Source organism: Dipodomys spectabilis, unplaced genomic scaffold, assembly GCF_019054845.1.
Source record: "Dipodomys spectabilis isolate Male_0828 unplaced genomic scaffold, ASM1905484v1 ptg000030l, whole genome shotgun sequence".
NCBI lineage: Eukaryota > Metazoa > Chordata > Mammalia > Rodentia > Heteromyidae > Dipodomys > Dipodomys spectabilis.
In genome coordinates, this window is record NW_024870707.1 from 11,858,314 (window position 1) to 11,870,946 (window position 12,633).

General features: G+C 45.1%; 1 protein-coding gene across 1 annotated transcript in view; it reads right to left on the reverse strand.

The window, feature by feature from the left end:
* Pc (pyruvate carboxylase) overlaps positions 1-12,633 on the reverse strand; it is a 113,471-nt gene that overhangs the window by 59,686 nt on the left and 41,152 nt on the right. The gene's annotated exons all lie outside the window — the stretch shown is intronic.

Sequence of the window (12,633 nt, forward strand, 5' to 3'; positions counted from 1 at the left end):
GAATTGTTTTTTTTTCTTCACCTTAGAAAAACAGGAGTGGAAAGGGCGAAGGTGTTTGGCTCAGTTAAGTCGATGGCAAGCCTGTTTACTGCTGCCTGGTTAATGGGTTGCTCAGATGTTAAACAGCACTGCTATCCCTGGTGAGACACGCATAACCTGCTTGTCAGTGATACCAAGTGGAGAACCAGCCAATCAGAGCTCAGTGCTGGGAAGAGGGACATGCTGACAAGAGGAAGATCGTGTACCTGTCCCATCCTTCTTATCTTCACTACAGTACATCCTGTGCAAGTAACTCATACTTCCAGAGTAGCTGGAGCTCTCTAATGGTCTTGCTTCTTCCTTCTCCCCCCTCAACCCAAATCCACCAGAGACAGTGAGGCTGTATGAATGCTATGCAGCAAAGCTGGCAGGGAGAAATTCTTTTATAAGGGAAGTCTCACTACATATTAGATATGACACCACGTGCTATGGGAAGCTCCGGCTGATAGGCCTCCACACTACACCAACTCACCGCATGGCTGGTAGAGACAAGACCGCACATGGCAAATGGGCTTGAACTCTCAAAGTCAATCACCACAGGGTAATGTCACAGACTATGGGGTCACTGGGCTCAGGCTTCCAGGAAGATGTCACAAGCCAACCACACTGTGACTCCAGTTGCAGCTTGGTGAGCAAATGCTTTTGGATTGATGCAACCCAATCCAGTGTTGACAGAGCCTCACAATTTCCAGAAAGTCCCCATTCCCTGCCTCCTCCACAGAACTCACATGGATCCACCATTTCCCTCTTCCAGTGCTGCAATCAGACCTTTGGGACCAGTGTTAACTGCACCAATACTTAAGTTGCTGCTCCACTTGGGGATTTCTATAAGATGCTGAGGCTTAGTTTCCAGATCTATAAAAGCACAATGCTTCCAATCACCTTGTGGAGCTACTATAAGAACTCCATAAGGTAGTGTATTTTTGTAACACCTAGGAGAATCAGCCACATTAGACAGGCCCAGGGCAATGAGTCCCAGTGGCCAGCCTTGTGACATCAGCCATAATCCTGTTCAGTTCCATCATGTCCTAGAGCTCCAATATAATAAAGGCAGAGGACCAGACACAAGCCCCAGATGACTAAGAATAGAAGGTCAGTTCCATGTAGGACAGTTGCTGGAAGGAGTAGCAGGCTATGAATCAGAAATACCTGGTCCTTCCTCTACTACTAAATCAGAGCTGAGATATGAGACAGGCCACTTTATCACCCTGAGCTTCAGTTTCTCCCCTCAATCAGTTGAGAGGGAATAATTATGTGCCTTTGACACAGCAGTACTATGGGCAAAAAAACAAACAAAAAAGAACATTTACTGCAGTACACCGTACTATAAGACACTAGGCCTGATGGAGACAGCCCTGTTCATAGTCTAGCTGAGAAGAAACGAATGGAGAGTAAGATTAAACAACATAAAATGAAATTACTAGAAAGAATTGGGCACTGGTAGCTTATACCTATAATCCTAGCTACTCAGCAGGCTGACATTAGAGGGCTGAAGTTCAAAGCCAGGCCAGGCAGAAAAGTCTGAGAGACTCTATTTCCCCAGCAAAAAGCAGGGCTGGCAGTGTGGCTCAAGTGGTACAGTAACAGCCAACCAAGTTCAGAGAATGTGAGACCCTGAGTTCAAGCCCTGGAGCTAGCAATAAATAACTACTAAGAAATCAATTTAACAAAAGAAATGAAAGGGTTGGAAATATGGCTTAGAGGTAGAGTGCTTGCCCTGGGTTCAATTCCTCAGTAGCACATAAACAGAAAAAGTCAGAAGTGGCACTATGGTTCAAGTGATAGAGTGCTAGCCTTGAGCAAAAAGAAATATTAAGGACAGTGCTCAGGCCCTGAGTTCAAGCCCCAGGACTGGCAAAAAAAAAAAAGCCAAACTTACAGAAATTAACACAAAATAAATCAAAGACTAAATGGAAGAGCTAAACCATAAAACTCTTAGAAGAATATATGACTCTTTATAACACTGAATTAGGCATCATTTCTTAGATATGATACTAAAGGTAAGAAGTCATATCAAAAATAGATAAATTAATTTGATCAAAATAAACAATAAAAGATAGGAATGAAATTGCTGAAAAAGAAATATACTAAACTTGACTTACGGAATGGTAACCCCTCATATATCACCTTAATAATAACTTTTTACAAGTATTTGCAGCCAAGTGTGGTGACATACATCCGGTAACACTGGGAATTGGAAGTAAAAGGATCTCAAGTGCAAAGCCAGATTCTTTCTCAAATTGAAGGAAAATGGGACTTCTAAGGATATCATCAAGAAAGTGAAAAGATATCAGGAGTGGTACTATACTCTTGTAATCCCAGCGCTTGGGAGGTAGAAGCAGTAGAATTGTGAGGTTACAAAGCAAGATGATCTTTTCTTCTTCCTCCTCCTCCTCCTCTTCCTCCTTCTCTTCCTCTTCCTCCTCTTCCTCCTTCTCTTCTTCTTCCTCTTCCTCCTCCTTCTCCTCCTCCTCCTTCTTCTTCTCCTGCTGCTTATCCTTCTATTCCTTCTACCTTCTTCCTTCTCCCTTTTTTTTTTTTGGCCAGTCTTGAAGCTTGCACTCAGGGTCTGGGCATTGTCCCTGAGCTTCTTTACTCAAGGCTAGCTCTCTACCACTCGAATCACAGCTCCACTTCTGGCTTTTTGGTGGTATTGGAGATAAGAGTATCACGGACTTTCCTGCTTGGGCTAGCTAGATCCTCATATCTCAGTCTACTGAGCAAGTAGGATTATAAGCATGAGCCGCCACCACCCAGCTAAGATCTTGTTCTCAAGGAAAAAAATTAGACAATTCATTTATTGAAAGAAAATTTTACAAATCATATAATTTTGATAAGAGTCTAATGTTCATGCTGGGCATGATGGTGTATACCTGTAATCACAGCTACTCAGAGATAGGGAGGATCTCCATTCCAGGCCAGACTAGGTATAAAGTTAGTGTGACCCTTATTTCTATCAATAAGCTAGGTGTAGTAATATGCACCTGTCATCCCAGATATCCAAGAGGCCAAAGACAGAAATATCGAGGTCTGAGGGTGGTCCTTGGCAAAAGCATGAAACTCTACCTAAAAATAACTAAAGCAAAAGTATGGCGGTGTGAATCCAGTGGTAGAATATCTGCGTAGTAAGTATGTGGTCCTGAGTTCAAAACCATTAACCCATTTTCCCCCTCCCCCGGCCCCTGCCAATTCTTATAGCTCACCAATTAAAAGAAAACAGACTTTAAGAATAGGCTAAGAATTCTTGCTTTTGTTTTGCCAGTCCTGGGGCTTGAATTCAGGCTTGAGCTTCTTTTGCTCAAGGCTAGCACTCTACCACTTGAGCCACAGCGCCACTTCCAGCTTTTTCTGTTTATATGGTACTGAGGAAATCAAACCCAGGGCTTCATGCATGCTAGGCAAGCACCAAACCACATTCCTGGCCCCAGGCTAATAATTCTAACAGATACTTCTTTAAAGAAGACATACAAATGGGAATAAGCACATGAAAAGATGTGCAACAACATTAGCCATAAGGGAAATGAAAATCAAACTATAATGATTGAGACCACTTCATACTCCCAAGGGTATAATAATAAAAATGAGACACTAATAAGTGTCGATGAGGACATGGCAAGTTTGGAACGCTCATGCACTACTGGTAGAAAAATGAATGAGGGCTGGGAAGGTGGCTCAGTGGTAGAGCACTTGCCTTGCATGCCTGAGGCCCTGGGTTCGATTCCTCAACACCACATAAGAAAAAAGCCGGAAGTGGCACTGTGGCTCAATTGGTAGAGCACTAGCCTTGAGCTGAAGAGCTGAGGGACAGCGCCCAGGCCCAGAGTAAAGGCCCCACGACCGGACCAAAAAAAAAGAAAGAAAAATGAATGAATAAGATCCAACAATTCCACTCCTAGACATATACATGAGATAGCTGAAAATATACCCACCTAAAAATTTATACACAAATGTTCACAGAAGCATTGCTCATAGCAGGCAAAAAGTGGAAGCAATCAAAAAGGCCATCAACTGATGAGTGGATGACCAACACATGAAATATCTCCACAATGAAAAACTATTTGTCACTTAAAAGTGAAGTATTGTAGCTGGGTGCTGATGGCTCATGCCTATAATCCTAGCTACTCAGGAGGCTGAGATCTGTGGATCACAGTTCAAAGCCAGCCAAGGCTGGAAAGTCTGTGAGACTCCTATCTCCAATAAACCACCAGAAAACTGGAAGTGGCGCTGTGGCTCAAGTGGTAGAGTCCTCACCTTGAGCAGAAGAGCTCAGGGACAGCGCCCAGGTCCAGAGTTCAAGCCCATGACCGACAAAAAAAAAATGAAATATTGTTATTTGCCACAAAGTAAATGAATCCTGAAAACATCCTACATGAAATAAACTGGACACAAAAGACCACATCTCATATGATTTAATTTCTACAAAATGTCCAGAACACAGAAATTCAATCAGTGGTTGCCAGGAGCTGGGGAAAGTTTTCTGGCAGTTAATGGGAGTGGCTGCTAATGAACACAGTTTCCTTCTGAGGCGAGAATAAGAATGTTCTAGAATTAGTGAAAATGCTTGCACAACATTGTAAATATTCTGAAAGCCAATGAATTGTGCATGTTTTTAAAAGCTCGACACAGTGGTACACAACTATGGCCCCAGATGCTTGGGACCAAAAGTGAGCAAAAGGCTCATGTGAGCCCAGGAATGGAGTTCAAGGCCAGTTTGGATAACATATTTAGACTTTGTCTCAGGATGGTGTGGCTCAAGTGGTAGAATTTCTGCCTAGCAAGAGTAGAAAGAGAAGGTTGGTGGGAGGGCAGGAGGCAAACAGAAGGGAAGAAAGAAAGGAGGGAGGGAAGTTGGGCATGATGATATATGTCTATAATCCCAGCATCAGGAGGGGTTAAGGCAGAAGGATCACAAGTTCAAAGCCAGCTTCGGTAACAAACATAGCAAAACCATTGTTTTAAAGGTGAATTTATAGTATATGAGTTACATATCTCAATAAAGGTGTTTTTAAAAGGCATTTTAAGTAATACATGTTAAAAGGTTATTGCAAACTTAAAAGGGTTTTGGTTTTGCTTTTTAGTCAATATAAAATCTCTTTGCCCCTTGACCTTAGGGAGTCTTCTTAATAGGGGAGGGAAGATTCTACAGGCAAAGCAAATGCAGTGCTGGGTTGTTCTGAGAGGTAGTGTGCTCATTAATTATTTATTAATTTAAAAATAACAATAGGGCTGGGCACCAGTGGCTCACGCCTGTAATACTAGCTACTCAGGAGGCTGAGATCTGAGATCATGGTTCAAAGTCAGCACAGATAGGAAAGTCCGAGAGACTCTTATCTTCAATTAACCACCAGAAAACTGGAAGTGGCACTGTGGCTCAAGTGGCAGAGTGCTTATCTTGAGCTGAAGAGCTGAGGGACAGTACCAGAGTTCAAGACCCATGACTGACCAAAAAAAAAAAAAAATAGCAACAGGGGCTGGGTGCCTGTGGCTCATGCCTGTAACCCTAGCCACTCAGGAGGCTGAGATCTGAGGATCATGGTTCAAAGCCAGCCTGGGCAGGAAAAGTCCCTAAGACTATTATCTCTAATTAACCACAAGAATCCAGAAATGGAGCTGTGACTCAAGCGTTAGCCTTGAGCAAAAGAAGCTCAGGGACAGCACCCAGGTCCTGAGTTCAAGTCCCAGGACTGGTACCAGAAAAAAAAAATAACAATAGGGGTTAGGTATGGGTAAAGTCCCTGGGTTCTAGGAGAGCACCATAAACAAAATTAGAAAATAAAACAAAAGCAGGGTTGAGTAACATCCCTAACATTCCTATTTGCACTTTTGTGCTCCGTTTAAGCTTAAGTTATAAACTGAACTTTTCCAGACATGCCCAAAATGGAGAAATATTTTAATAACCTCTAGATAACAGTGGCTGGTCACTCCTCTGACATTACACCAAAACTCAACAGGTTCATTGTGTTTAATGAATAAACTCAAGTTTCCTGGAAGCAAGAACTGAAACCCTGTCAACTTTTCATACTCTGTGACTTTAAAACCCACTGACCTTTTTCAAATTGTCAATGGACCTTTAATCTCAAATGGCTTTGTAACCTTACAAGCTGGTCATGAATAATATTGGTCCTGTGAGTTATACTAATTGAGATTTTGAAACACTTGATAATAAAAGTATCAAATGTGCTGGGCACTGGTGGCTCACACCTACTCAGAGACTGAAATCTGAGGATCACAGTTCAAAGCCAGCCCAGGCAGGAGAGTCCATGAGACTCTTATCTCCAATTAGTCACAGAAAAAGCCAGAAATGGCACTGTCTCAAGTGGTAGAGCACTAGCCTTGAGCAAAAGGATCTCATTAACAGTGCCCAGGCTCAGAGTTTAAGCCCCAACACTGGCAAAATGAAACAGTGCCAAATGTCACCTGTGTGCCTTCTCCACACTTTATCAGAAAAGCTTTTAGGTATCAGCTCAGGACAATGGGTAGAATTCTATTTCTAATTTGTGGTTAGGAGCTCTAATTACATTATTCACCACAAGAACTGGTGGTTGTTTTCTCTGAAGCAAGGCTTGAGACATTCATTCTAGAGCAAATCTGCAGATCCCAAGTCTGGGTCACCACAGTTCTGTGTCAGTGTTCTTTCAGGTAAAAACCATGTCCTCTGAAAACTGTTGGCTCAATGAGCAAACCACACAACCCTCACTGCTCTTCCCTTGGACAACCCTGAAGTTGGCCAAGTAGAATGTCCACTTTCCATTTCATTTCCTCCCACAGATTGGTAAGGACAGTACCCAAGCACAGCAAGTCAATAAGATGAAAACATTTTCCTGCTCCAGGAAGGCCATGTCAAAGGAAGTGCTAGGGGCCACCAAACAGGCTGAGTAGCTTTGATTCCTGACACTGCCTCTCATGGTAACATGTCTATAGTCTTAGGAAAATTATTTTGTCCCATGCACGCCCCTGAAGTATAGGCTGACCTACACCGACAGGACAGACAGCCTCAAAGCACAAGGCAGTGTTGCTGAACAGGTGGCTTCCTGTGGTTGTCAAACCCATCATGCCTCAAAATACAAAACAGATCCTTGCCAATTCTTTCCTCCGGCTTCCACATTAGGAAGAGGGCGATGGTACCTGACTGAGATGGAGTGCAGGAGGGTAGAGAAAGGCAGGAAGGGAAGGAGTAGCTCAACCGAACATATTGTCTTTGGGCTCAGCCTGGTCCACTCAACAGTGCCTACCACACTCCTTCCCTGGAGAGCCACAGCTGGTCTAGTTTTCTACCAGCTAGCCCCAAGTTCAATGTTAATAAGAGGCTGCTTGTCCTCCAGTCTGGCTATCGGCGCTAGGTAGGGAAGGCTCCTTCTCCCTGCTCCACAGCCCCCCACTCAGCAGCCACTAACACAAGACCCCTGTCTGGCTCAACGCCCTATCCTGTCAGATAGTCAGTGAATAGCATGAGGCCCGGTGGGAACTCATTCCTCATCGGGAATGAGACAGTAAAGCCATTTGGTCCCTAAAGCTAAAGGCAGAACACAAAGTACCATTCAGGCTCCAGGGATAAACAATAGTCCCTTATCCTCTTTTCTGATTCCAGCCCAGAGCTGCTTAGCAGATCTGGAGGCACAATGGTAGCTCCTCAACAGGACTGCCCTGGAAGATGTGGAGCCCCAGGAAAATATATTTTTAGGATCTGTGTGCATAAAAAACCTGAGCCATTCAAAATTAGTGTGCCGTGCAGCTGTGTGTGGCTCAGTGGTAGCGTACTTGCCTGGCATGCATGAAGCCCTGGGTTCCATTCCTCAGCACCACATACACAGAAACAGCCAGAAGTGGCACTGTGGCTCAAGTGGTAGAGTGCTAGCCTTTAGCAAAAGATGCTCAGAGACAGTGCCCAGTCCCTGAGTTCAAGCCCCAGGACTGGCCAAAAGAAAAAAATTAGTGTGCCAGCACCATCCTGGTATCTCAGATCACATGACCCAGAAAAATATGTTAGCATTCTCCTGGGATGGGCTTAGATGTGGGCCAGGTTATCTCCTTATGACAGCTGGTTGTCTGTGCACAGAATGGAGGGATCAGAGTATCCAAAAATGGAACAATGTGGATCTCAGCCTGGAATGAAACACCCAACCAGAAGGGCACTAGGAGAGGAGACCATCCAAAGGAAGGTGCTTCAATCAGTAGGCCATGTAGGAACAGGGGCCTTGTAAGCCAGGGCTCAAGGGTGGTAGTAGCCCTTAAGAACACACACTACCTACTCCAAGCCCAGGATCTTCTGCTCTCTACTATCTAGGGTTAGCCACCTGAGCAGTCCAAAATCTCAGGCAATCAAATTCTTCAGTGAGTCCCCAGGCCTTTACTAATCTCTGTGGGCTCCTACTGGAAGTTTCACACCTTACTCCCAGTGAGAAGCCAGGAAGAAAGCAAAAAGAAAGACTGCTGGAGAGCAGGGCCAGCCTGGCCTGTAGGAATGCTCAACCAAAAGGCAAAAACAACTCAAGATAAGTTATATACTTTTCTGCCATCAGCTCCAATGGTAAGGGCCAGTTAAAGGGAAGTACCATCCATGTCTGAGGCTTCCACAGAGAGAGCACCAGCAACAGCCCCCAGTGGGGAGTCCAGAGAGGCTACCACAGCTCCATTAATTGAGGGAGAGCATTGGAGTCTGACACATGCCTAAGATTTGGTATTCTGCCAAGATCCACACCCCACTGCTGCCAGCTGCAGGAGGCAGATAGCTACAGGAGGACAGAGGCCTCTCTGCGCATCGCCCACGGGTTAGGCCACATTCATCACCCACTGTGCTCTTCTTCTACAGCACGGATCGCTGTTGTCATTGAACAGGACCTGGCCTTCTGCCCGTCTCCTCTGATGACAGGACATGCCCAGACTTTCTTTTCCCTGCTGTGTCTCCTGCAGATAGCAGGAATGTAGATCAGAGCTGTGGAGCAAAGGCCTGTCTCCTTCAGCACCACAGAGGGGCCTAAAGTGGAAAGTCTGGTACAGAGCACGCTGTCCAGAGTCCAGGCAAAGACTAAGCACCCAGGGGTGATTTTCACTTCATCCCACAGAGGCTGCGTTGGTGTCCTCTCTGCACTGGGAACTCTGGGAAGAGGGGCAGAGGCCTGGCAGGGGAAACTCCTTCTAGGGCAGTGTGCCAGGTTCCAAGGTTCCCATCACACGTCCTAAAGTCCCATGCTAAAGGAGCAGAGAGGGTAACCAGGCAACAGTCCTGGCCCTGACAAGCATGCATTGGTGGGGGATTCCTGCTTCAGGCTCTGAGGTCCCAGCTTTGGTTTTGTCTTCCTTCTTTCCCAGACCTTCTAGGCGCCAGTTGCTGCTCACACTTTGCAGCATTTCAAGATAAGTATTCCCTTCACTCTTTATTCTTCTCACCCCTCTTCTTTGGTCCTTCTGCTACTTCTTCCCCCCTCCCCGTCCAAACAAGTCCACCAACCTGTATGTCTTTTAAGCACAGATTCGGCTAAAATGCTAGCAGGACTTGGTGAGAACAAATGACCTCTGCGCAGGAGTCAGATCTCTTTCCTGGCTTTCATGTCAATTCCAACTGGGTAAATGGTGGGGGAAATAAGGCCTAAAGTGGGGGAAAACATGGCACTGCAGAAAGCACACAAGATTAGGTGGTAGGATACCTCCATCCCAGCCCTGGTCCTTATAAACTCCTATAGATCATTACAAAGCATGGCCCCTAATCCCCATCAGAAATCTGTGTGGAAATATTCTGTTTTCGGACGAAAAGGGCCTATGCAAATTAGAATAGCTCACACTTTCTCCTGCTTGGGATAAAGGAGTTCAAGGATTTAGAAAATTGATAGCTAAGAAATGAGGCCAGGTCTGAAAATCTAGCACTAAGCTCTAAGGAAAACTGGGCTGATCCTGGTTTAGAGTGAGTGTTGCGTTGCTTGTACTTTACCCTTGGCTTTGTCTCGTGTTCTGTCTGAAGCTACACTTGAGCTTCAGAATGTTTAAACCCAAATCGATACACAGCCTGGTGAACCTCACATTTACCCAAAAGAGGGAACAGTGTGGAGACCTAAGGGAGACATTTGTTTGACTGGCACTTGGGTGACCTGGGGCAAGAGGTACCTCCACAGAGCCTTGGCCTCCAAGGGGCAGCAGCACTCACAGCCCAGGATGGACAATGGAAAAGGTCTTGCAAGGCGGTCTAGAGTCCTAGGTAGCCCAGGCGGACCTCCTGATACAGGACAGAAACAAACTTGGAAGTTGGTCAGTTCCCTGCTAAGTTAGCACTTTTTTTTTTCTTTCAGGTACCGGGATTTGAAACCAGGGCCTCATGCTCACTTGGCTTGCTTACTTGGCTATTATTTACACGAGAGCCTTACCTGGCTTTTGGCTGGTTATTTTGGACATGGAGTCTTCCAAACTTTTCTGTCTAGGCTAGCCTTGAACCAAGATCCTTTAGATCTTAGCCTCTTAAGTAGCTAGGATGAGCCATCAGCACCGGCTAAGTTGGTACATCTTATTCACATTGGAGAACCTATCATCAACTGTAAAATCAGTAAAATATGTTGTCAAATGTCCAAATCCATCCCTTCATAGCAGCCAAACAAATCTCTCTCTCAATGTTCAGAGAGCCAGCAGTTTTCTAGACCATTCCCTCTTTTGGTGACTGTGGTGTCAACCAGGCCACTAGACATATATTGATTTAGGCTTTAGAATTAGATGTTCTGGAGCTTAGGGTAAAGTACAAGCAATTCATAGAAGTGAAAAAACCTGAATATTCCTTTGTTTTCCTAGAATTCTGCATGAGGAAAAAATGCACATACAAGCAGTGCACTGGTGGCTCACGTCTCTAATCTAATTCTAGATACTCAGGAGGCTGAGATGTGAGGATTGCAATTCCAACTAGCCCATGCAGGGAAGTCTTGTGAGATCCTTATCTCCAATTAACAAAGGAAAAAAACGAAAGTGGAGCCAGGCTCCAGTGACTCATGTCTGTAACCTAGCTACTCAGGAGGCTGAGATCTGAGGATCACGGTTCAAAGCCAGCCCAGTCAGGAGAAGTTCATGAGACTCTTATCTCCAATAAACCACCAGAAAACTGGAAGTGGTACTGTGGTTCAAGTGGTAGAGCACTCACCTTGAACTGAAGAGCTGAGGGACATCGCCCAGGCCCAGAGTTCAAGCCCCTGGACCAACAAAACAAAACAAACAAAAAAACAAAAGTGGAGCTGTGGCTCCTATAGTAAGGCAAAAACACACTAAGAGACAGTACCCAGGCTCTAAGCTCCAATTCTAGTACTGGTACATGTGCATGCATGTACACACACACACACACACACACACACACACACACACACACACACACACACTCACACACAGTAATTAGATTTCTCCCTCTAGCCTCCTTAGCTCTAGGAAGTGTCTTAAGTCCTCATGACCGATTCCACTATTACCAGTCTACTTCTAAGTTTCTCTTTTGGGGCATGGGTGTGAAGATGAGATTGGGCCAGGAAATGAGAAAAAGAAAAATTAAGGAAAGACTTTCCCACCCCTGTATCACACTAAGGCAGTGACCTCCAGATGGCCTCCTCACACTGGCCCTGAACAGAGAATGAGGAGCAGTCTGGGAGGAGTGGCCAGTAACACCTGCAGCGTCTCTCCAGAAGAGGTCAGCCCAGATGTTTCTGAAGTGAGCTCAGAGGGCAGCAGACCAAGTCCAATGGGCTTCCAACATCCACGTAGACAAGGGAGTTCCAGGACTTGCCTTGTAAGAAATACATTCCCAATCATGGCGCCATGGGCCCAAGTGGATTGAAAAAGAATTCAAAAGGGACAATTCTATTTCTATTAGCAAATTCTCTCTTTGCTGGCACATTAAAGAGCATTCTGTACGACCCAGGGTGTAACAGTTCCAGAAGGTATGCCAGCATTGCAGACTCTGAGACATCGGAAGTGACAAGCTGTGAAGGAATGAGAAGCCATTGGCTGGCAGGGAGGAAAAGGGAACCGTGCAGGGGGACAGGGTTGTGACAACAGTAGAATGGGACCCAGGCCAGAGGCAGTGAATGGAGCAGTGATGCGAATCTGTGCTAGGAATGGCAAACGGACAACAGGGCAAGGGACAAAAGCTGCCAAAAGAGTAAGAGGAGGCAGTGAGGGGGTTTGTCCAGGCGTCTCATGCATGAACTAAGAAGTCATATCCAGGCCTTATCTTTTTGAAGAAGGAATATTGTTTTAGTCCAGGGGAATTGCTAGCTTTCGGCAAAGGCACATCAGTGACAAGGGATACCAATTTGGTAACAGCCTTGAAAATGTGGGCTGCTACAATGCCTGGCACAAAAATGCTTGTTGTATGATTATGTGAATGAAAAGATCAGAATAAGATTCAGTATCCATGTACATGGTTCCAAAGAGACCACCGTAAGGAAAAATGGGACATGCTCAGAATGCATAGAATTCAGTACAATATTGCAGATGCTTGATTTATTTTGCCCATAATGTTGCCTAATCTCTGCTACAGACATGTTGCCTTTCAACAAATCTCAGAATTTTACTTTATCACTTCCCTAAGCACATTAACTTGTATGTATATGCACACACGACTACTAGAGCTTGAAC